Source organism: Dendrobates tinctorius, unplaced genomic scaffold (genome assembly GCF_039654945.1).
Source record: "Dendrobates tinctorius isolate UK_male_01 unplaced genomic scaffold, ASM3965494v1 ptg000151l, whole genome shotgun sequence".
NCBI lineage: Eukaryota > Metazoa > Chordata > Amphibia > Anura > Dendrobatidae > Dendrobates > Dendrobates tinctorius.
Window position 1 is genome coordinate 28,944,259 of NW_027361818.1, and position 24,016 is coordinate 28,968,274.

At 48.7% G+C, this 24,016-nt stretch overlaps 1 long non-coding RNA gene across 1 annotated transcript in view; it reads right to left on the reverse strand.

Moving 5' to 3' along the window:
* Positions 1 to 21,425, reverse strand: part of LOC141050017 (uncharacterized) — a 217,873-nt gene extending 196,448 nt beyond the window's left edge. Inside the window, exon 1 of the long non-coding RNA XR_012220471.1 lies at positions 21,297 to 21,425. This is a non-coding gene — a long non-coding RNA (uncharacterized lncRNA). The remainder of the gene's footprint in view (positions 1 to 21,296) is intronic.
* Positions 21,426 to 24,016: the final 2,591 nt, after the last annotated feature.

The window sequence follows — 24,016 nt, forward strand, 5'->3', positions numbered from 1 at the left end:
CATAAGAAATGGAAGCCATTGATCATCTGAAGCTAGAGCCCGGCCAGTGGGACAGGGCATAGCTACGTCTTAACCATCATCTATCAGTTCAACCAATTTGTAGTGGCAGTCCCAGGGAAGGATTTGACAGTCCAGACTACACAGCGGAGGAGCAGGGATAGGTAAACATTGCAAATGCTGGGGCCCTGCTCAAGCAAGGGGGGCACACTCGTGGGCGTCAGTACTGGCATTGGGCCCCTCATAGTACGGCGGTGTGTCTGACGGTGGGTGTGCACCCCACCGTCAGAGGCACTTGATTGCACTATGAGGGACCCTGTGCCAGTGCCCACGCCCAAGAGTCTGCCTACCCACCTGTCCAGGGCAAAGGAACTCGCACGGCTGCGTGCACTAGGTGGTGACCCCGGCCATGGGGGGGAGGCAGCCCAGTAAGGGAGGTTTATAAAATGGCATATGTTGATGTGGGACATTCAGCTGATGCTAAAGGCGAAATTGTTCAAGTCCGAGGAAGAGGAAGACCAAAGCAAACCATTTTTCTGGCAACCTATATGTCATCAGGGTAAGGTGGGACAAAATCCTTGGAAACCCATGCATGGTTCATTTTAATGAAGGTTAGATCATCCACATTTTCGGTCGACTGACGGGTCCTTTTTTCTGTCAGGATTGATCCATCTGCACTGAAGACTCTTTCCGATAGCACACTGGCAGCTGGGCAAGCGAGCTCCTGTAAGGCATATTGTGCCAATTCAGGCCAGGTGTCCAGTTTAGCGGCCCAATAGTCAAAGGGGAATGACATGTGAGGGAGAACATCAATATGGGAGGAAAAGTAGTTTGTAACCATAGTTGACAACTGCTGTCTCCTGTCACTTTCCATCGATGCAGTATTACCAGTCGTGTGAGCGGGACTTGAAAAATCAGTTCACCACATTGTCATGAAACCCCTTTCTCCAACAACACATCTGATGTGTGCAACACGAACACCTCTTCCAAGCTGCCCCCGGCCCCTACGGCTTGTATGAGAACCATCACTGCTGCTGTGTGCTGGGAATGCCTCAACCAACCGGTTTACCAGAGTTGCTTGTTTGTTGGCCAATATTAGGTCAAGGTTCTCCTGTGGCATTATGTTTTGGAATTTGCCTTCATAGCATGGATCCAGGATGCTGGCCAACCAGTAGTCGTCATCGTTCATCATTTTGGCAATGCGGGGGTCCCTTTTTAGGATCTGCAAGGCATAATCTGACATGTGAGCCAATGTTCCCGGTGTCAATGATGCACTGCGAGTGCTGGGTGGAGGAGCAGTTTCTGGCAAATCAACATCCCTCCAGTCATGCACAAACCCTGTACCAGACCTTGCCACGCCAACATATTCTCTTGCCCCATGAGAAGCATCGTCCTCCCGTAAGTAATCATTCCCATCATCATCATCCTCCTCCTCCTCTTCCTCTTCTTTCACCACCTCATCCATGAGAGGTCCCGGAGCAGACAATGGCTGACTGTCATCAAGGCTTCCCTCCTCCTCTTCCTCATCATCCTCGGCTGCAGACGCCTGCTCCTTAATGTACGTCAAAGTTTGCATGAGCAGACGCATAAGTGGGATGCTCATGCTTATGATGGCGTCATCTGCGCTTACCAGCCGTGTGCATTCCTCAAAACACTGAAGGACTTTACAGAGGTCTTTCAGCTTCGACCACTGCACACCTGTCAACTCCATGTCTGCCCTCAAAGTGCCTGCCCGTGTATCCTCCCACAAATGCATTACGGCCTGCCTCTGTTCACACAGCCGCTCAACCATGTGCAGGTTGGAGTTCCACCTTGTTGCAACTTCGATAATTTGGCGGTGCTTGGGAAGGTAGAGCAATCGCTGCAACTTCTGCATACGACTGGAGTGTACAGGCGACTGGCGGATGTGCGAGCACAGTCTTCGCACTTTCTGGAGCAGGGCTGTTAACTCTGGATAATTATTGAGGAAGCACTGCACCACCAGGTTCAAGGTGTGAGCCAAGCAAGGTATGTGGCTGAGTTTTGAAAGGGCTATGGCTGCCACAAAATTCCGGCCGTTATCACTAACTACCTTGCCTGCCTCAAGATGTAGACTGCCCAGCCATGACTCAGTTTGTCGCTTAAAGTAGTCGGCCTGTACCTCCGCGGTGTGTCTGTCGCCCAAACACATCATCTTCAACACAGCCTGCTGATGCTTTCCACTAGCTGATCGATAGCGGGACACCTTGTGTGCAACACTGGCAGCTGCAGATGGAGTGCTCGTGCGACTGCCCTCTGTGGATGAGCTTTCGCTTCTGGAGGAGGAGGAGGAGGGTCGAACGCCTACAGCCAACTGTTTCCTATACCGTGGGCTAAGCAGCACTGTCCCACCACCGCTGTCCCCTGTGGACCCTGCATCCACCACATTAACCCAGTGCTCAGTGATGGACAAGTAACGGCCCTGGCCATGCCTACTGGACCATGCATCAGTTGTGAGGTGCACCTTTCCACTCACTGATTGCTTGAGTGCATGTACAATGCGGCCTTTCACATGAAGGTGGAGGGCTGGTATGGCTTTGCGAGAAAAGAAGTGGCGACTGGGTAGGTCATAGCGTGGTACTGCGTAGGCCATGAGTTTGCGGAAAGCTGCGCTTTCAACCAACCGATAGGGCATCATCTCTAACGAGATTAGTTTGGCAATGTGGGCATTCAAACACAGTGTACGCGGATGAGAGGATGAGTACTTTCTTGTCCAATCATAGTTTCTGGTAGGGTGAGCTGGACTTGAGAGCTGCATATGGTGGAACTAGCGGTGGACATGGTGGACTGAGAGAGGGTTGATGATTTTGATGGAGTTGGTGTTCTTTCTGATGGCCTAGATTCAGTCTTTCGTTGCAATAACAGTGTGATTCCCTGACTGATTTGCCCTTGCGACGACAACTCAACATTTGCTGCTGGTGGTGTGCTAACCGATGGGCTTACAGTGAGGCAAACAATGTAGTGTTGCTGACTACCTTCTTTGGGAACAGTTGCACATGTGGTACGTGAGTTTTGGTAGTCCGTCCACGCTTGCAAGTGCATGGTGGTTAAATGTCTTAGCATGCAACTGGTATTCAAATTTCTCAGATTTTTCCCTTGGCTAAAGGTCTTTGCGCACTTCTTACAGATAACCTTTGCCTGATCATTAGGATTTTGTTCAAAATGGTGCCACACTGCACTCTTCCTACTATGGACGACATTTTGAGGCCTTGCACGCTGTGCTATTTTGACCGTCTGGCCAAGCTGACCTGCAACTCTTTTGCTTTTTGTAGCCTGTTTTTGGACTGCTCCGGGCCTGCCAGATAACAGCTGTTGTGATGTCGATGCCCACTGCGGATGCTCCTCCTCCTCTTCTGAGCTATTGGCAGCGGGACCCTCTTCCCCCAATGGATGCCAATCTGGATCAACAACTGGGTCATCCATCACCTCCTCTTCAATGTCATGTGCACTTTCCTCTGTGTCACTGTGTATGGTGGTATAGTATGCGGGAAGGGGCACCTGAGTTTCATCAGGGTCAGATTCTGCCTCAGCACACTGCGAGGACAATGTAGTGCTCTGAGTGAATGTACCAGCAGAATCATCCATCAGCGGCTGTGCATCAGTGCACTCCATGTTAGATTCATCTTGGACTGGGTAATTCACGATTTGACTTGATAACCCAGGCATGGTATGTGAACACAGCTCCATGGAGTAATCTGTAGTGTGGCCTGCCGCATCCTTCAATTTTGGTTGGGGTGAAGGACACCAGGAAAGATGTGGTTCATGACCAGGAGCCTCCAATGACGACTCAGTGCTTTTATTTTTTAAAACTTCAGAAGAGGAGGCGATAGAGCTGGAGACTGAGTCAGCAATGTAAGCCAAAATTTGTTGTTGAAGCTCTGGCATTAAAAGCGGTTTACCTTCTCCCAGAAAAGGAAGCCTTCAAGGCCTTGTGGAGCCAGACGATGACGCAGGCTCAACACCTCCTGCATTAGGTGCTATTTTGCTTTTGCCACTACCAGCAGATCCACCACCAACACCATCATTACCAGCTGGCAACCCCCACCCACTTCCACGGCCTCTTCCACCACACTTCCTCATTTTTTTGGAAAATGTACCCAAAATTCGACCAGCTATATGGTACTGTAAAACAAGGTACAAGGTGTATATAGTAGTGGGGAGAATTTGAATCTCCTTACACACTTCTGGACACTGCTGTATTGTCTCAGGCCCTGTGTATATTACACCTCTATATAACAGGTTGATTTTGGATGGTGTAAAAAATGTGTATATAGGCCTGTGGAGAATTTGTATCTCCTTACACACTTCTGGACACTGTTGGATTGTCTCAGGCCCACTGTATATTACACCTCTATATCACAGGCGGAATTTTGATGGTGTAAACAGCGTGTATATAGCCCTGGGGAGAATTGGAATCTCCTTACACACTTCTGGACACTGCTGTTTTGTCTCAGGCCCACTGTATATTACACCTCTATATCACAGGCTGAATTTTGATGGTGTAAAAAATGTCTATATAGGACTGCGGAGAATTGGAATCTCCTTACACACTCCTGGACACTGTTGTATTGTGTCAAGCCCAGTGTATATTACACCACTATATCACAGGCTGAATTTTGCTGGTGTAAAAAATGTCTATATAGGACAGGGGAGAATTGGAATCTCCTTACACACTTCTGGACAGTGTGGTATTGTGTCAGGCCCAGTGTATATTACACCTCTATATAACAGGCTGATTTTGGATGGTGTAAAAAATGTGTATATAGGCCTGTGGAGAATTTGAATCTCCTTACACACTTCTGGACACTGTTGGATTATCTCAGGCCCAGTGTATATTACACCTCTATATCACAGGCCGAATTTTGATGGTGTAAAGAATGTGTATATAGGCCTGGGGAGAATTTGAATCTCCTTACACACTTCTGGACACTGTTGGATTATCTCAGGCCCAGTGTATATTACACCTCTATATCACAGGCCGAATTTTGATGGTGTAAAGAATGTGTATATAGGCCTGGGGAGAATTGGAATCTCCTTACACACTTCTGGACACTGCTGTATTGTCTCAGGCCCACTGTATATTACACCTCTATATCACAGGCTGAATTTTGCTGGTGTAAAAAAATGTCTATATAGGACTGGGGAGAATTGGAATCTCCTTACACACTTCTGGACACTGTTGTATTGTGTCAGCCCAGTGTATATTACACCGCTATATCACAGGCTGAATTTTGCTGGTGTGAAAAATGTCTATATAGAACAGAGGAGAATTGGAATCTCCTTACACACTTCTGGACAATGTTGTATTGTGTCAGGTCCAGTGTATATTACACCGCTATATCACAGGCTGAATTTTGCTGGTGTAAAAAATGTCTATTGTTATGATTGAGTCACTGAGGAGGAAAAAACAAAACACAAGCTCAGCCCAGAAAATCAGAGAGGTTGGAAACTAGCGGATTGCAGACCCCTAATCCTATCACACAACTAGTAGTAGCCGTGGAGTGTTCCTACAGTGATCCTAGACACCTCGTCACAGCCGGAGATCTAAATAAGCCTAAAGAGAGAAAAGGGAAAAACTGACTGCCCCAGAGCAGACCCCAAAGCAATAGGCAGCCCGCAACATATAATGACGGTGAAATAAGATGAAAACACTAACACAGATAGAAAGATAGGTTGAGCAAACGATGGGGCCCAAGATAACTAAAAAGGACAGGACAGAAAAGCTGCTGTCTGCAATCCGAGAAAACCCTGCTAAAAATATTACCAACACAACTGATAAGCAAAAAGGACCCTGAAGTCACTTGACTTCAAACCCTATATCAGCACTCAGAATATTCTGAAAGCAGAGCAAAAGAGAACACTGATCAAGGAATAAGAATCCAGCACACCCCCGGCCGGGGATGGCTGAACTCAAAAAACAAGGTAAACAAGACCAAAACTAATAAGTTCAATAGCAGAGCAAAAACTTATCTTTGGGAAGCAGGAATCAGACTGGTCTCCAAGAATCCAGCAGAGAATTCACCAGCCACTCAGAAGGGCGTCGGCTGCCTTATATCCAGTCTGAAGTTCCCGTTACCCAGTCACAATCCACCTGATCAGGTGTTTGGTTTCTTTCATCCAAATCAGCCTCACTACCTTCCTTCACCAGAAGAGGAAGATCCTCGGACAGAAAAAGGTGAATGAACAGATGAGCTCACAACAGTCTATGGATGACTGGGGAGAATTGGAATCTCTGTACAGACTTGAGGACACTGAAGGATTCTCTCAGGCTCAGTGTATTTTACACCACTATGTCACAGGCAGAAATTTGCTAGTGTATGACAAACTACAAGGTGTTTATAGAATTGGGCAGAATTGGAATCTCCCTAGAGTGTAGGTCTGTAAGAACGGACAAAGTCCTCAGCTTTTCATTACAGAGTCACACACAGATATCTTCCCTGTGGCCATGGTAACAGCCGGTACACGGTACTGTGTGAGGAGCGTACACCGCTGTACGGTGTGTGAAAAAAATCCACACTCAGTACCTCACCAGGACAAAACAATTAAATTTGGATTGCTTTTAAAAAAGCAGTTTGAACACCAGAGTGCACACAGCAATGCAGCTATTAGGTAGCCTCAGAAGGCAGCCTAATAACCAACAGAGCTGATGCACCAAAATATAGCCTCCACTTGCACTGCACAGTGACTGGTGTGTTGTACAGGCAAAATCGCTATCAACAGAAGCAGTTTTTTTGGTTCTTCTTCCCTACCTAACGCTCCCCCTACAGAATCAGCAGCAGCAGCTCTCCCTATTCTGAGATCAGCATAAGTAAGATGGCGGTCGGCGTGCACGCCCTTTTATTCCCCTGTGATGCCCCCCAAAGCAAGCCAATCACTTGCATGCCCTTCTCAAAGATGGTGGGGACCGCTGCCTATGTCATCACGTTGCCCTCAGTGTCCGTTCTTCCTGATTGGCTTAAAAAAAGGAGCTGAACATCTTTTGAAATGCGACTTTGGCGCTAAAGTCGCCGACCTCGTGGCCGACCTCACCCTAGGGTCGGGTTTCGTTTCATGAAACCCGACTTTGGCAAAAGTCGGCGACTTTTGAATTTTTTCGACCGGTTTTGCTCATCTCTAGTCTGCAGTCATAGTCAATGCCCCTCCAGATGACGGATGCTAGGACCGTAGCACACGTATCCGGCTCTAGCCAATTCATACAATTATCAGGGTATGCACTAAAAAAAAAATCTCCATATATGCTCATTGACCATAATGGGGATATATATTTGTTGTGTTTTTGTGCCATGGGTTTAAATAACATTTACTGAGTCACAGTTGCCTAGGTTTTTAATACAACTGTGTAGAAAAGATGGCATGCACCGTTTAATATTTTTTATTACGTTGTATGGCAGATGTATGACTACAGTATATCAAATAGACCTAGAAATGTATCAACTGCTATAAAATTCTCTGTAATTTTACCAATTATTTTTGTAGTTTTTTAATTTAAAACATTTATTAAAATAGATATTGTGAAGAATTAATTGTAACTCAATTTTATTAACATGTTTGATAATTTCTGATTCTTAAGTTTTGAAGTACCTCAGCATTGAAATTGACATTCTCTATCGAAGTCACCATCATGGTGTCGCCCATGTGGTCCCCAAATCAATCTACAGTAGAGTTGAGCGACTTTTGTTTTTTTAGGGTCGCGTTTCGTTTCGTGAAACCCGACTTTTCCAAAAGTCGGGTCGAGCAAGATCGTCCGATTATAGGGAAAAGTCGGGGTCGTCCCGAAACACGAAACCCAATGTAAGTCAATGGGGAATAAAAGTCGGCAGTGAGAGGAGGACAGGAAACACACCTACAGTGCCCATTTGAATGCCAAAAGCATCAATTCTTCTTACTTAAGCTTGTCAACCTTAATTAACTTCATAATACAAGTTACGCACTGAAAAATGGGGGTTATTTGGCTAAAGTTGTGGGGGGGGGGCTGGCTCCAAGTTTTCATGTGCCCTGGGCGAAAGAGCGCCCCTTTAACACATACCAAAACTCATCATGCTCCGATACGGCAGAGAAATAGCGGTATAGTACAATGAAAAATACCTCACTTTTTACATCTCATGAAGAGGCCCATCTATTTCTCCATACAGAATCATTGGTCCCATATAATGTTTGAAACAGTATATGATGAGCTCCACATAATGCTACAGTATATGTTGGTCCCCATGGATGAAGCTCCACTGTCTTATGGGCCCAAATAATGCTCCAAACATAATGGGCCCCATTTCTACTGCTCTAGTGTATAATGGGCCCTGTAAATGCTGCTCCAGTGTCTGATGTCCACCTTTGGAATGTTCCAGTGTATGGTGGGCCCCATCTATCATTCTCCAGAGTAACGTGCTCCCCAAAAATTGCTGTCCCAACATTGAAAACAATCAAATAAGTCTCCTCGCTAGGGAATCCCTGTACTAGTCTGGACTCCTCGTCGTCCCCATCTTCCATCTCACTGCACAGTATTTCAACCTTGCAAGTGCTGTGATCCTGAGCAAGCAGGGGGGGCCCACTCGTTGGCGACGGCACTGGCACAGGGTCCCTGATAGTACGGTGGTGTGTCTGATGGCGGGTGGGCCGAACCTGCACTTTCCTCTGCAGCTTCCTCTTTGTCACCGTGTAAGATGGAACTGTATATGGGAAGGGTAACCTGAGTTTTATCAGGGTCATATTCAGGCCGTGTAGCGTGCGAGGGGAATGTAGTGGTCTGGGTCAATGTACCAGCAGATTCATCGAGCAGTGGCTGGGCATCAGTGCACTTGTGTCGCCCCCAGGAGTACGGTCGCCACAGTGGCATTACCTTCCTCCTAGGGAGTGTGATGTCATGCTTGGGAGCAACGAAGGATCTCTCTAGCAGGTTAACTGATTGGGCGGCGTTATTCCCACGAGTCATGACCCTCCAAACAGCGTTCATGAAGGCAAATTGTTTGTTTTATGTGGGCAGTATGGTTGCAAAGCTGAACCTTAAAGGAATGTCCAGAAGGGCACCACCAGGAGTGGAGCCTACGGTTAAATTCGACTCCACCTGGGAAAACTCAACCATGCCAGCTACAGAACAGATGCACACATTGCAAGCTTAATTCCGTTAACGAACGAGACTCCGTCATGCCCCGCGGTCCGAGTCCGGCTTACTAGAGGGACACGTGAGGCTCTGGAACATGAGATTGGCCAATAACTGGTGTGTCATGCCCTTACATGTCCGTGGCTGCATGTGCGCTACACTGAAAAGGCCAGCGTTTGTCGCTTACAGGTGCAGATAACCCGCTGAACAACGTTAGTGATGGGGATCACTGATTACAATTATTACCCGCGAACAATGATTTCCCAGTAAGTGCAGGTCAACCGCAGTTCCGGAATTAGGCCTAACCGTCATTCCTGAAAAAATGAAAAACTTACGTGTGCAAACCACAGGTGCTGTAGCTTGCTTAACAGCTCGCCAGCCGTTCTCACGCCCAGTATGGATTACACGTGATTGCACAAAGGTTAGAAAGGGTACCGTATCCCCGGATAACATGTATGGATAGCGTACACATTCAAAATATATGTCTCAGGAGGCAGGCTCAGACGGTGTTAGGCCCAGTATGGATTGCACAAAGGTTAGAAAGGGTACCGTATCCCCGGATAACATGTATGGATAGCGTACACATTCAAAATATATGTCTCAGGAGGCAGGCTCAGACGGTGTTAGGCCCAGTATGGATTGCACGTGATTGCACAAAGGTTAGAAAGGGTACCGTATCCCCGGATAACATGTATGGATAGCGTACACATTCAAAATATATGTCTCAGGAGGCAGGCTCAGACGGTGTTAGGCCCAGTATGGATTGCACAAAGGTTAGAAAGGGTACCGTATCCCCGGATAACATGTATGGATAGCGTACACATTCAAAATATATGTCTCAGGAGGCAGGCTCAGACGGTGTTAGGCCCAGTATGGATTGCACGTGATTGCACAAAGGTTAGAAAGGGTACCGTATCCCCGGATAACATGTATGGATAGCGTACACATTCAAAATATATGTCTCAGGAGGCAGGCTCAGACGGTGTTAGGCCCAGTATGGATTGCACGTGATTGCACAAAGGTTAGAAAGGGTACCGTATCCCCGGATAACATGTATGGATAGCGTACACATTCAAAATATATGTCTCAGGAGGCAGGCTCAGACGGTGTTAGGCCCAGTATGGATTGCACGTGATTGCACAAAGGTTAGAAAGGGTACCGTATCCCCGGATAACATGTATGGATAGCGTACACATTCAAAATATATGTCTCAGGAGGCAGACTCAGACGGTGTTAGGCCCAGTATGGATTGCACGTGATTGCACAAAGGTTAGAAAGGGTACCGTAATCCCGGATAACATGTATGGATAGCGTACACATTCAAAATATATGTCTCAGGAGGCAGGATCAGACGGTGTTAGGCCCAGTATGGATTGCACGTGATTGCACAAAGGTTAGAAAGGGTACCGTATCCCCGGATAACATGTATGGATAGCGTACACATTCAAAATATATGTCTCAGGAGGCAGGCTCAGACGGTGTCAGGCACAGTATGGATTTGACGGCCCAGATTACACAGCGGAGGAGCAGGGAGAGGTAAAGATTGCAAATGCTGGGGCCCTGCCCAAGCAAGGGGGGCCCACTCGTGGGCGTCGGTACTGGCACTGGGCCCCTCATAGTACAGCGGTGTGTCTGACGTCGGGTGTGCACCACCACCGTCAGACACTTGATTGCACTATGAGGGACCCTGTGCCAGTGCCCGCGCCCAAGAGTCGGCCTACCCACCTGTCCAGGGCAACGGCACTTGCACGGTGTCGTGCGCTAGGTGGTAACCCCGGCCATGGGGGGGGGAGGCAGCACAGTTAGGGAGTTTTAGAAAGTGGCATATGTTGATGTTGGACATTCAGCTGATGCAAAAGGCGAAATAGGTCAAGTCCCAGGAAGAGGTGGACCAAAGCAAGCCATTTTTCTGTCACCCTATGTGTCATCAGGGGAAGGTGGGACAAAATCCTTGGAAGCCCATGCATGGTTCATTTTAATGAAGGTTAGATCATCCACATTTTGGGTTGACAGACGGGTCCTTTTTTCTGTCAGGATTGATCCAGCTGCACTGAAGACTCTTTCCGATAGCACACTTGCAGCTGGGCAAGCGAGCTCCTGTAAGGCATATTGGGCCAATTCAGGCCAGGTGTCCAGTTTAGCGGCCCAATAGTCAAAGGGGAATGACCTGTGTGGGAGAACATTGATATGGGAGGAAAAGTAGTTTGTAACCATGGTTGACAACTGCTGTCTCCTGTCACTTTCCATCGATGCAGTATTACCAGTTGTGTGAGCGGTATTTGAAAAATCAGTCCACAACATTGTCATGAAACCCCTGTCTCCAACGCCACTTCTGCTGTGTGCACCACGAACACCTCTGCCAAGCTGCCCCTGGCCCGTACGGCTCGTGTGAGAAACATCACCGCTGCTGTGTGCGGGGAATGCCTCAAGCAACCGATTTACCAGAGTTGCTTGTTTATTAGCCAATATTAGGTCAAGGTTCTCCTGTGCCATGATGTTTTGTAATTTGCCTTTATAGCGTGGATCCAGGATGCTGGCCAACCAGTAGTCGTCATCGTTCATCATTTTGGCAATACGGGGGTCCCTTTTTAGGATCCGCAAGGCATTATCTGACATGTGGGCCAATGTTCCCGGTGTCAATGATGCACTGCGAGTGCTGGTTGGAGGAGCACTTTCTGGCAAATCCACATCCCTCCAGTCATGCACAAACCCTGTACCAGACCTTGCCACGCCAACATTTTCACTTGCCCCACGAGATGCATCCTCCTCCCCTAAGTAATCATCCCCATCATCCTCCTCCTCCTCCTCTTCTTCCTCCACCTCATCCAGGAGAGGTCCCTGAGCAGACAATGGCTGAATGTCATCAAGGATTCCCTCCTCCTCTTCCTCCTCATCAACATTGGCTGCAGACGCCTGCTCCTTAAGGTGCGTCAAAGTTTGCATGAGCAGACGCATAAGTGGGATGCTCATGCTTAGGATGGTGTCGTCTGCGCTTACCAGCCGTGTGCATTCCTCAAAACACTGAAGGACTTTACAGAGGTCTTTCAGCTTCAACCACTGCACACCTGTCAACTCCATGTCTGCTCTCAAAGTGCTTGGCCGTGTATCCTCCCACAAATGCATTATGGCCTGCCTCTGCTCGCACAGCCGCTCCACCATGTGCAGGGTGGAGTTCCACCTTGTTGCAATGTCGATAATGAGGCGGTGTTTGGGAAGGTGGAGCAATCGCTGCAGCTTCTGCATACGAACGGAGTGTACAGGCGACCGGCGGATGTGCGCGCACAGTCTTCGCACCTTCTGGAGCAGGGCTGTTAACTCCGGATAATTTTTGAGGAAGCACTGCACCACCAGGTTCAAGGTGTGAGCCAAGCAAGGTATGTGGCTGAGTTTTGAAAGGGCTATGGCTGCCACAAAATTACGGCCGTTATCACTAACTACCTTGCCTGCCTCAAGATGTACACTGCCCAGCCATGACTCAGTTTGTCGCTTCAAGTACTCGGCCAGCACCTCGGCGGTATATCTGTCGCCCAAACACATCATCTGCAACACAGCCTGCTGACGCTTTCCACTAGCTGCTCGATAGGGGGACACATCGTGTGCAACAGTGGCAGCTGCAAATGGAGTGCTCGTACGACTGCGCTCTGTGGACGAGCTTTCGCTTCTGGAGGAGGAGGAGGAGGAGGAGGGTGGAACGCCTACAGCCAACTGTTTCCTATACCGTGGGCTAGGCAGCACTGTCCCACCACCGCTGTCCCCTGTGGACCCTGCATCCACCACATTAACCCAGTGCGCAGTGATGGACACGTAAAGGCCCTGGCCATGCCGACTGGACCATGCATCAGTAGTGAGGTGCACCTTTCCGCTCACTGCTTGAGTGCATGGACAATGCGGTCTTTCACATGATGGTGGAGGGCTGGGATGGCTTTGCGAGAGAAGAAGTGGCGACTGGGTAGGTCATAGCGTGGTACTGCATAGGCCATGAGTTCGCGGAAAGCTGTGCTTTCCACCAACCGAAAGGGCATCATCTCAAACGAGATTAGTTTGGCAATGTGGGCGTTCAAACCCAGTGTACGCGGATGAGAGACTGAGTACTTTCTTGACCTACTCATAGTGTCTGGGAGGGTGAGCTGAACTTGAGAGCTGCATATGGTGGAAGTAGCGGTGGACAGGGCGGACTGAGAGAGGGTTGATGATGGTGATGGAGTTGGTGTTCTTTCTGATGGCCTAGAATCAGTCTTTCATTGATATAACAGTGGGATTCCCTGACTGCTGTGGCCTTGCAACGACACCTCAACATTTGCTGCTGTGCTAACCGGTGGGCTTAGAGTGGGGGAAACAATGTAGCGTTGCTGACTACCTTCGTTGTGATCAGTTGCACATGTGGCACTTGAGGTTTTGTGTTGTGTCTATGCTTGCAAGTGCATGCTGGTTAAATGTCTAAGCATGCAACTGGTATTCAAATTTTTCAGATTTTTCCCTCGGCTAAAGGTCTTTGTGCACTTCTTACAGATAACCTTGGCCTGATCATGAGGATTTTGTTCAAAAAAGTGCCACACTGCACTCTTCCTACTTTGGCAGACATTTTGCGGCCTAGCACGCTGTGATCTTTTGACCCTCTGGACAAGCTGTCCAGCAACTCTTTTGATGTTTGGAACCTGTCTTTGGAGTGCTCCGGGCCTGCCAGATAACAGCTGTTGCGATGTCGATGTCTGCTGTGGATGCTCCTCATCTGAGCTATTGGGAGCAGCACCCTCTTCCCCCAATGGATGCCAATCTGGGTCAACAACTGGGTCATCCATCACCTCCTCTTCTATGTCATGTGCACCTTCCTCTGTGTCACCGTGTATGGTGGTATAGTGTGCGGGAAGGGGCACCTGAGTCTCATCAGGGTCAAAATCTGGCTCTGTACACTGCGAGGACAATGTAGTGCTCTGAGTGAATGTACCAGCAGAATCATCCATCAGCGGCTGTGCATCAGTGCACTCCATGTCAGATTCATCTTGGCCTGGGTAATTCACCATTTGACTTGATAATCCAGGCATGGTATGTGAAAACAGCTCCATGGAGTAATCAGTATTATGGCCTGCGTCATCCTTCAATCTTGGTTGGGGTGAAGGACACAAGGAAAGGTGTGGTTCATGAACATGAGCCTCCAATGACGACTCAGTGCTTTTACTTTTTACAACTGAAGAAGAGGAGGCGATAGAGCTGGAGGCTAAGTCAGCAATGTAAGACAAAACTTTTTCCTGATGCTCTGGCTTTAAAAGCGGTTTGCCAACTCCTAGAAAACTAGGCGTTCGAGGCCTTATGTAGCCAGACGATGACGCAGGCTCAACACCTCCTGCATTCGGTCCTATTTTGCTCTTGCCACTACCATCAGTTCCACCACCAACACCATCATTACCAGCTGCCAACCCCCGCCCAATTCCACAGCCTCTTCCACCAGCCTTCCTCATTTTTGGTAGAAATGTAGACAAAATCCAACAAACTATATAGTATGTAAAACAAGGTACAAGGTGTCTATAGGACAGGGGAGATTTTGAATTTCTGCACACACTTTTGGACACTGGACACTTTTGGATTGTGTGAGGCCCAATGAATATCTGAGCGCTATGTGACAGGCTCGATGGCACAGCTGTGACCTAAGTGACTAAAGGATAAGGGAGATTTTGAATCTCTGCACACACTTTTGGACACTGGACACTTTTGGATTGTGTGAGGCCCAATGAATATCTGAGCACTATGAGACAGGCTCGATGGCACAGCTGTGACCTAAGTGACAAGAGGATAAGTGAGATTTTGAATCTCTGCACACACTTTTGGACACTGGACACTTTTGGATTGTGTGAGGCCCAATGAATATCTGAGCGCTATGTGACAGGCTCGATGGCACAGCTGTGACCTAAGTGACTAGAGGATAAGTGAGATTTTGAATCTCTGCACACACTTTTGGACACTGGACACTTTTGGATTGTGTGAGGCCCACTGATATCTGAGCGCTATGTGACAGGCTCGATGGCACAGCTGTGACCTAAGTGACTAGAGGATAAGTGAGATTTTGAATCTCTGCACACACTTTTGGACACTGGACACTTTTGGATTGTGTGAGGCCCACTGATATCTGAGCGCTATGTGACAGGCTCGATGGCACAGCTGTGACCTAAGTGACTAGAGGATAAGTGAGATTTTGAATCTCTGCACACACTTTTGGACACTGGACACTTTTGGATTGTGTGAGGCCCACTGATATCTGAGCGCTATGTGACAGGCTCGATGGCACAGCTGTGACCTAAGTGACTAGAGGATAAGTGAGATTTTGAATCTCTGCACACACTTTTGGACACTGGACACTTTTGGATTGTGTGAGGCCCAATGAAAATCTGAGCACTATGAGACAGGCTCGATGGCACAGCTGTGACCTAAGTGACTAGAGGATAAGTGAGATTTTGAATCTCTGCACACACTTTTGGACACTGGACACTTTTGGATTGTGTGAGGCCCAATGAATATCTGAGCGCTATGTGACAGGCTCGATGGCACAGCTGTGACCTAAGTGACTAGAGGATAAGTGAGATTTTGAATCTCTGCACACACTTTTGGACACTGGACACTTTTGGATTGTGTGAGGCCCACTGATATCTGAGCGCTATGTGACAGGCTCGATGGCACAGCTGTGACCTAAGTGACTAGAGGATAAGTGAGATTTTGAATCTCTGCACACACTTTTGGACACTGGACACTTTTGGATTGTGTGAGGCCCACTGATATCTGAGCGCTATGTGACAGGCTCGATGGCACAGCTGTGACCTAAGTGACTAGAGGATAAGTGAGATTTTGAATCTCTGCACACACTTTTGGACACTGGACACTTTTGGATTGTGTGAGGCCCACTGATATCTGAGCGCTATGTGACAGGCTCGATGGCACAGCTGTGACCTAAGTGACTAGAGGATAAGTGAGATTTTGAATCTCTGCACACACTTTTGGACACTGGACACTTTTGGATTGTGTGAGGCCCACTGATATCTGAGCGCTATGTGACAGGCTCGATGGCACAGCTGTGACCTAAGTGACTAGAGGATAAGTGAGATTTTGAATCTCTGCACACACTTTTGGACACTGGACACTTTTGGATTGTGTGAGGCCCAATGAAAATCTGAGCACTATGAGACAGGCTCGATGGCACAGCTGTGACCTAAGTGACTAGAGGATAAGTGAGATTTTGAATCTCTGCACACACTTTTGGACACTGGACACTTTTGGATTGTGTGAGGCCCAATGAATATCTGAGCGCTATGTGACAGGCTCGATGGCACAGCTGTGACCTAAGTGACTAGAGGATAAGTGAGATTTTGAATCTCTGCACACACTTTTGGACACTGGACACTTTTGGATTGTGTGAGGCCCACTGATATCTGAGCGCTATGTGACAGGCTCGATGGCACAGCTGTGACCTAAGTGACTAGAGGATAAGTGAGATTTTGAATCTCTGCACACACTTTTGGACACTGGACACTTTTGGATTGTGTGAGGCCCACTGATATCTGAGCGCTATGTGACAGGCTCGATGGCACAGCTGTGACCTAAGTGACTAGAGGATAAGTGAGATTTTGAATCTCTGCACACACTTTTGGACACTGGACACTTTTGGATTGTGTGAGGCCCACTGATATCTGAGCGCTATGTGACAGGCTCGATGGCACAGCTGTGACCTAAGTGACTAGAGGATAAGTGAGATTTTGAATCTCTGCACACACTTTTGGACACTGGACACTTTTGGATTGTGTGAGGCCCACTGATATCTGAGCGCTATGTGACAGGCTCGATGGCACAGCTGTGACCTAAGTGACTAGAGGATAAGTGAGATTTTGAATCTCTGCACACACTTTTGGACACTGGACACTGGCTGTCTATGTAACAGCTCACCAGCGATCAGCCTAACGATGTCCCAGCGATCCCATCCATGTTGGATCATTGGTGGGATCGCTGGGACATTGTTATGTGTAACGGGGCCTTAACAGTATACTAGCACCAGAGTCTGGAGAGTAGTGGCGGACAAGCAGTGTTTACAGCAGTACATCTAGCAGCTGGAGGGCAGGTTGTCTGCTCTAGTGCGTGAGACTACAGCAGTGGATGTTATCGCAGTAGCGGCTCATGCAGCCGGTGAAGCCATGTCCAAAGTTTCCGCTGCCGCCCCTGTTCCATCTCTTACACACTTCCCCCTACCCGATAAGTTCTCGGGTGACAGCAAAATCTGTGGGGGATTTGTGAACCAGCGTGCTATACATTTGGAGCTACTGGTGTCACGTTTCCCATCGGAGCGAGCCAGTGGAGGCCATGGAGGTTTTTCACGCGGAATTTAGGTTCTGTTTCGCTTGCATGCACCCAGTCTACCTTGTCTGTAGGCAGGCAGGCCATTATGCCAATAAGTGCCCCCAGCGGCAGGGAATCAACTGCATCTAGTGGCTATCGGAGGAGGCTCACAAATTTTTGGAGAACACGTCTGCATATTGCCAATAATGCTTAGGGAGAAATGTTAGATCTGTGGAGACCGCAGATGAATCGACCTGGATCTGGGACCCCAGGCACCATTCCTCACACGAACCACTCCATCCATGTATGCTCCAAGTAGACTAGTCAATATGAGGTGAATGGTGACGCAGCCGAGGTATATCCAACAATACCTTGTCAAGACCCTCAGGAATGACTAGTAAAGAAATTATCTTTAGCCACTAGATGCAGTTGACCAAGCCAAGTCACAGAAAACCAGAGAGGTTGGTAACTACGCGGACTGCATACCCCTGATCCTAACCACACAACTAACAGCAGCCGTGGAGCGTACCTATGATGATTCTAGACGCCTCGTCACAGCCGGAGGACTAAATAAGTCTAAAGCAAGAAAAGGGGAAAACTAAAACTGCCCCAGAGCAGACCCCAAAGGAATAGACAGCCCCCACACATGCATTGATGGTGAGACAAGATGTAAACACGAACACAGGTAGGAAAATAGGCTGAGCAAATGATGGGGCCCACACTAGCTAGAAAGGAAAGGAAAGGAAAGATACTGTCTGCAATGATGCCAAAAAACCCTGCAAAAATGTCCAACACTTCTGATAGCAAAAAATACCCTGAAGTCATTAGACTTCTCCCACTATATCAGCACTCTGGCATATTCTGAGAACAGAGCAAGAATAGGCCAATCTAATAAGGGACAAAAAGCAAACTGGCACATACAGTGACATAAGAGTGGAAATTCAGCACAGCCCCAGCCGGGGCTGGCTGACCACACAAAAAACTGAATAGACCAAACCAAATCAAATGTGAACATTAGCAAAGGCAACTTAGCTTGAGAAGGCAGGAACTGAGCCAGAAACTAAGACCTCAGGAGGCAGGAAAAAATCACCAGCATGGGAATAGGGAGTCGGCTGTCTTAAATCCAGTCTGAGACTCCAGATGTCCACTCCTCTTCCTCATTATCAGGTGGCAGGTCTCTGTTATATAGATCAGCTTCACTACCTCCTGCCACCACCAGAGGTAGCCCGGAAAGAGAACTCACAACTCCTCTGTCAGCACAACCAGCTCACTCACCAGAAACCAGAGGCAGACCAGAAAATGAGTTCACAACAGGGGCCCCTTGCATCTGCAGCCCCTTTATGAAGTGCCCAGAGGTTATACAGCAGTGAATAACCCTGTGTATCCTCTGTAGTCCTGGAGCATCTCACACACACCCCTGCAGCCCCCTCTCTCTCTTTCTCCCTGCAGTCAGGTTAGGTTAGAAGTTGAGAGTGAGGGGCCGATTACAGCACAGCAGACAGAGGTCAGAGCCGGGCCAGCCAGGAAGATGCCTGCAGCCCTGTGTGTCTGTTATCTTCTCCTAAGTCCTCATCATGGCTGCTCCTAGCACTGTCCTGGGAATGTGTCTGCACAAGTGAAGCCGCAGAACCTGGTACATATAGATGTATATGTGTATCTGTGTGTGTACATGTGCAGTATACAGTGTGTGTGTCTGTATATGTGTATGTAGTATGTGTGCATATATGCAGTATATAGTATGATTGTGTATATTTGTGGTGCATGTGTGTATATATATACTGTATGTATATATATATATATATATATATATATATATATATATATATATATATATATACACACACACATACATACAGTATATAGTATGTATATTATACATATACATTATACACTGGGACGAGTCCCACTTTATGTTGCACAGACCCATAGGAAGTTGTAATGCATATGACCGTGGTGAGGTACGAACAGGTGTCTCCATGCACACACGTTACAGAAAATTTGTCTGATGGTCCAGTCGGGGCTGACACCAGACTGGCCTTCACCAGAGTCACCACACTTCCCGAGTCTAACAAAGCCACCACATTTTTGCCATCAACAGTTAAATCACACAAGTGTTTTTCCACATCCTTTTGACCGGCATTCACACTCACTACCCGTGCAACCATAGACATGCGGTTTTTAGAGTCTGTGACGTCGCACTGCATGGGTCCAGTAGTGACCGGACAGTTCACAGCAATATGCCCCATCTCTTGGCAGCGGAAACACCTAACGGGCCCCTTGCTTAGACCATAGTTCGTTACTCTCGGCCTCGCAGTGCGGGCAGTCCCGTTTTCCTCCCCCACTGTCTTAGGGATTTTTCCATTTCCCCTACTCCCTGGAACAGTCTTACCGGTTCCACGTGGAGATGATGAAGAACGAGGTGGGGTAGCGTCGTCTCGGAGTCCTTCCGCCACGGAGTAACGTTCAACCAGATCCACCAGTTGAACTGCAGTCGTAGGATTTCCATGGCTTACCCACTTCCTCAGGGCTGGCGGTAGAGCTCTCAGGTACTTGTCCATGACGACTCTCTGGATTATCTCTGGCGCTGTCAGCACCTCGGGTTGTATCCACTTCTTCGTCACGTGGATCAGGTCGAACATCTGTGACCGCGGTGGTTTATCCGGCTGATAAGTCCATTGATGCACTCTCTGTGCACGGACAGCGGTCGTCACTCCCAGCCGGGCCAAGATCTCAGCTTTCAATTTGTCAAAGTCCTGCGCGGCTTCAGGCTCTAAGTCATAATAAGCCTTTTGGGCCTCACCGGAAAGAAACGGGGCAATCAGGCCGGCCCATCGTGCCTTTGGCCATTTTTCTCGCACCGCCGTCCGTTCAAACGTGGTCAGGTATGCCTCGACGTCATCTTCGGTCATTTTCTGCCAGTACCGACTCACGTGAATCACTCTCGACTCGGCTTCCAGGTTAAGCTCAGGTAAGCTTGCCAAGTGCTGCGCCACCTGCTGGAGAAGCGAACGATCGGTAACTGTCATGTCCACCAACTCCTTCAGCTGGGCCATCATCACCCGATTAGCTTCTTGCTGGACGGCGGTGGACTGTACCAGCGCTTTCACCACGTCCTCCATGCTCATGCTTGCAACGTGATGCCCGCGTTCTCCACCACAATGTGATAAAACACTCCGGGATCGCCTTTGCTGGGGTCAAAGGTCACGTGCATTCAGCATGAAACTCAGGCGCAGAGCTGGGATTCGGGTGTAACTGACCCTGGGTCAGGTTTATTAACGGTGAAAGCAATGCAAAAGGAAATAAAACATAAAACAAATCCTTGCCTGTCCTGCACTAACTAAACAATGGACAACCTAACTACCAACTGGCGGGCTTCTCCCGTCCAGCCAAACCACAGTTGCAGTGGGCACTGCTTTCACTCACGTGTGTCTCTCACACAGACAGGCTCTCTGTGTTCCCAGGCTGAGACACTCACACAACCACCTGGCATCCTTTTATATCCACCTCCCATTATTCATTAGTAAGCAGGTTGTCACGGGGGCTTAGTTCAACTAAGGCTGAATTACCCGGGGCCCCTGTGGTGTCCCTTTTACTAGGGGAAACCCTGTCTGACCCTCAACTCAGGGTTTTTGCTGAAGGTGCAAATGCCTGAGCCTCCGACCTTTCCTTATCTCCTGCTCAGCCCTGCACTTAACCCTCCACCCTCCACCCAGTGAGGAGTCACACCACCAAAGCTCCCACACAAATAATGACAGACAGGGAGAACTTAAACTGCACTGCGCCGCACACACACAGGAATAAACAGTAATGTGAACAGGGCACAACTAAACACAAATATGGGAAGGAGAAAGGATAACGACGGATCATACGACACCAGATATGAATCTCTCTCTCTTGAACACCTCCACTCCAGACCGGAACCACTTGGTATGAAACACAAGCTATAATCGGCGACGCCCATATGCCAGTATGACTATTTAAAGACCGTGGGCGTGACTAACCTTCCAACCTGGTCTCCAGCAGGATTAACCCCCGAGAACCTGAAGATCAAACCGGCGCCACTGAGGCTATAGTGGTTGGAGGTGGAACTACCTCTGCCTGCCGGATGCTGTGGTGTGAACAGCGTCCGACATGACAGTACCCCGTCTTCTACGAGGGACCCCAGGGCCCTCAAGACTCATAGGACCCGGCTTGTCCGGATGACGACGGTGAAAAGAACTGACCAGCCGATCCGCATGTATGTCTGAGGCTGGAACCCAAGACCTCTCCTCTGGACCATACCCCCGCCAGTGCACCAAATACTGAAGAGTACGGCGTACTACTCGAGAGTCCACCACCTTGGCGACCTCGAACTCTAACTCGCCATCCACCATGACTGGAGGTGGCATCGGCGTCGTGTCCACCAAGCCTACCACCTTTTTCAATAAAGCCCTGTGAAAAACGTTATGTATTCTGTACACTGCAGGAAGTTCCAACCGATAAGCCACTGGGTTAATGATGGCAGAAATCCTAAAAGGCCCAATAAACCTTGGACCCAGTTTTAAAGATTGGATTTTGAGTTTTATGTTCTTCGTAGCTAACCACACCCATTCACCCACACACAGGTCCGGACCTGGCACGCGTCTACTGTCAGCCACCCGTTTGTACCTGGCACTCATGCTCAACAAACGCTGTTTCACCCGCCTCCAGACTGATGACAATTGGGCTCCTAGCTGATCCTCCTCCGGGACACCCCCGGAGTCACCCTGACGTAAGGTACAAAACTGAGGATGTTGACCGTACACACAAAAGAATGGAGACTCTCCTGATGACTCTTGGCGGTGATTATTTAATGCGAATTCGGCCAGAGGAAGGAAAGTAGACCACTCCTCCTGGTTGTCGGACACAAAGCATCGTAAATACTGTTCTAGATTTTGGTTCATGCGCTCAGTTTGTCCATTAGACTGTGGATGAAACGCCGATGAATGTGACAACTTGATCCCCAACCTAGAGCAAAAAGCTTTCCAAAACCTCGCCACAAATTGCGTACCCCTATCAGATACTATGTCAGACGGTACTCCGTGGAGTCTGACCACCTCCTTCACAAATACCTGAGCCAACGTCTTATAATTGGGCAAAGAGGACAATGCCACAAAATGCGCCATCTTTGAAAAACGGTCAACCACCACCAGGATGACCGTGTTCCCTGCCGAGGCTGGCAAGTCAGTGATAAAATCCATGGAGATTTCTGTCCATGGCCTATTGGGTACCCCCAGAGGCTGTAGCGTGCCAGCAGGACGGGTTCGGGGTGACTTAGCCCTAGCGCACGTGATGCAAGCTGCCACGTACGAGACCACGTCCTGCCGGATTTTGGGCCACCAGAAACGACGCGATACCAGCTCTAAGGTGCCCTTCACCCCTGGGTGACCAGCCAGTACCGAATCGTGGTGTTCCTTCAACACCTTAGGCCGAAGATGCAGGGGTACAAATGATTTGTTGGCGGGAAGTCCTGGTGGTACCTCCTCTTGGGCCTCGGCAATCTCCGCCTCTACCTCAGTCGTGAGAGCCGAGACCACTACCCCTTTCTGGAGGATGGGTACCGGCTCTTCCCGAGGTTCTCCCCCCGGAAAACACCTAGACAAAGCATCCGCCTTGGTGTTTTTAGCCCCGGGACGGTACGTCACAAGAAAATTGAAACGAGTAAAAAACAATGCCCAGCGAGCCTGCCTAGGAGACAGACGCTTGGCCGATTCTTATGGTCGGTGATAACTGTGACCTGGTGAGCCGCCCCCTCCAAGAAGTGTCGCCATTCCTCAAAAGCCAGTTTGATGGCCAACAACTCCCTGTTGCCGATATCATAATTCCGTTCGGCCGGCGACAGCTTCTTGGAGAAGTAGGCGCATGGATGCATCTCGCTCAAGGACGAGCCTTGAGACAGTACTGCCCCCACTCCCACCTCCGACGCATCAACCTCTACCACAAAAGGTTTCGACACGTCTGGTTGCACCAGAATGGGGGCTGAAGCAAAACTATTCTTCAGACGCTCAAATGCACGTATAGCCACCTCAGGCCAGTTCGCCAGATCGGCACCCTTCTTTGTCATGTCCGTGAGCGGTTTGGCGACAGTCGAAAAGTGTTTTATAAATTTCCTATAATAATTCGCAAACCCAAGGAACCGCTGGAGTGCTTTCAGACTCTCCGGCCTCTCCCATTGCAACACCGCTTGCACCTTAGCGGTGTCCATTTTAAAACCGGCTGCGGACACAATATATCCCAAAAAGGGCAACTCCTGGACAAAAAATAAACATTTTTCCAGCTTAGCATAGAGCTGGTTCTCCCGGAGCAACTGTAACACCTGCCTGACATGCTCCAAATGAGTGTCCCGATCGCTAGAATAAATGAGGATATCATCCAGGTATACAATCACAAATCTCCCCAGGACATGAGCAAATACATCATTAATAAAATGTTGGAAAACGGCAGGCGCGGTGGTCAACCCAAACGGCATAACCAGACTCTCAAAATGACCCTCAGGAGTGTTAAACGCCGTCTTCCACTCATCCCCCTGACGGACCCTTATGAGGTTATACGCCCCCCTGAGGTCCAGCTTGGAAA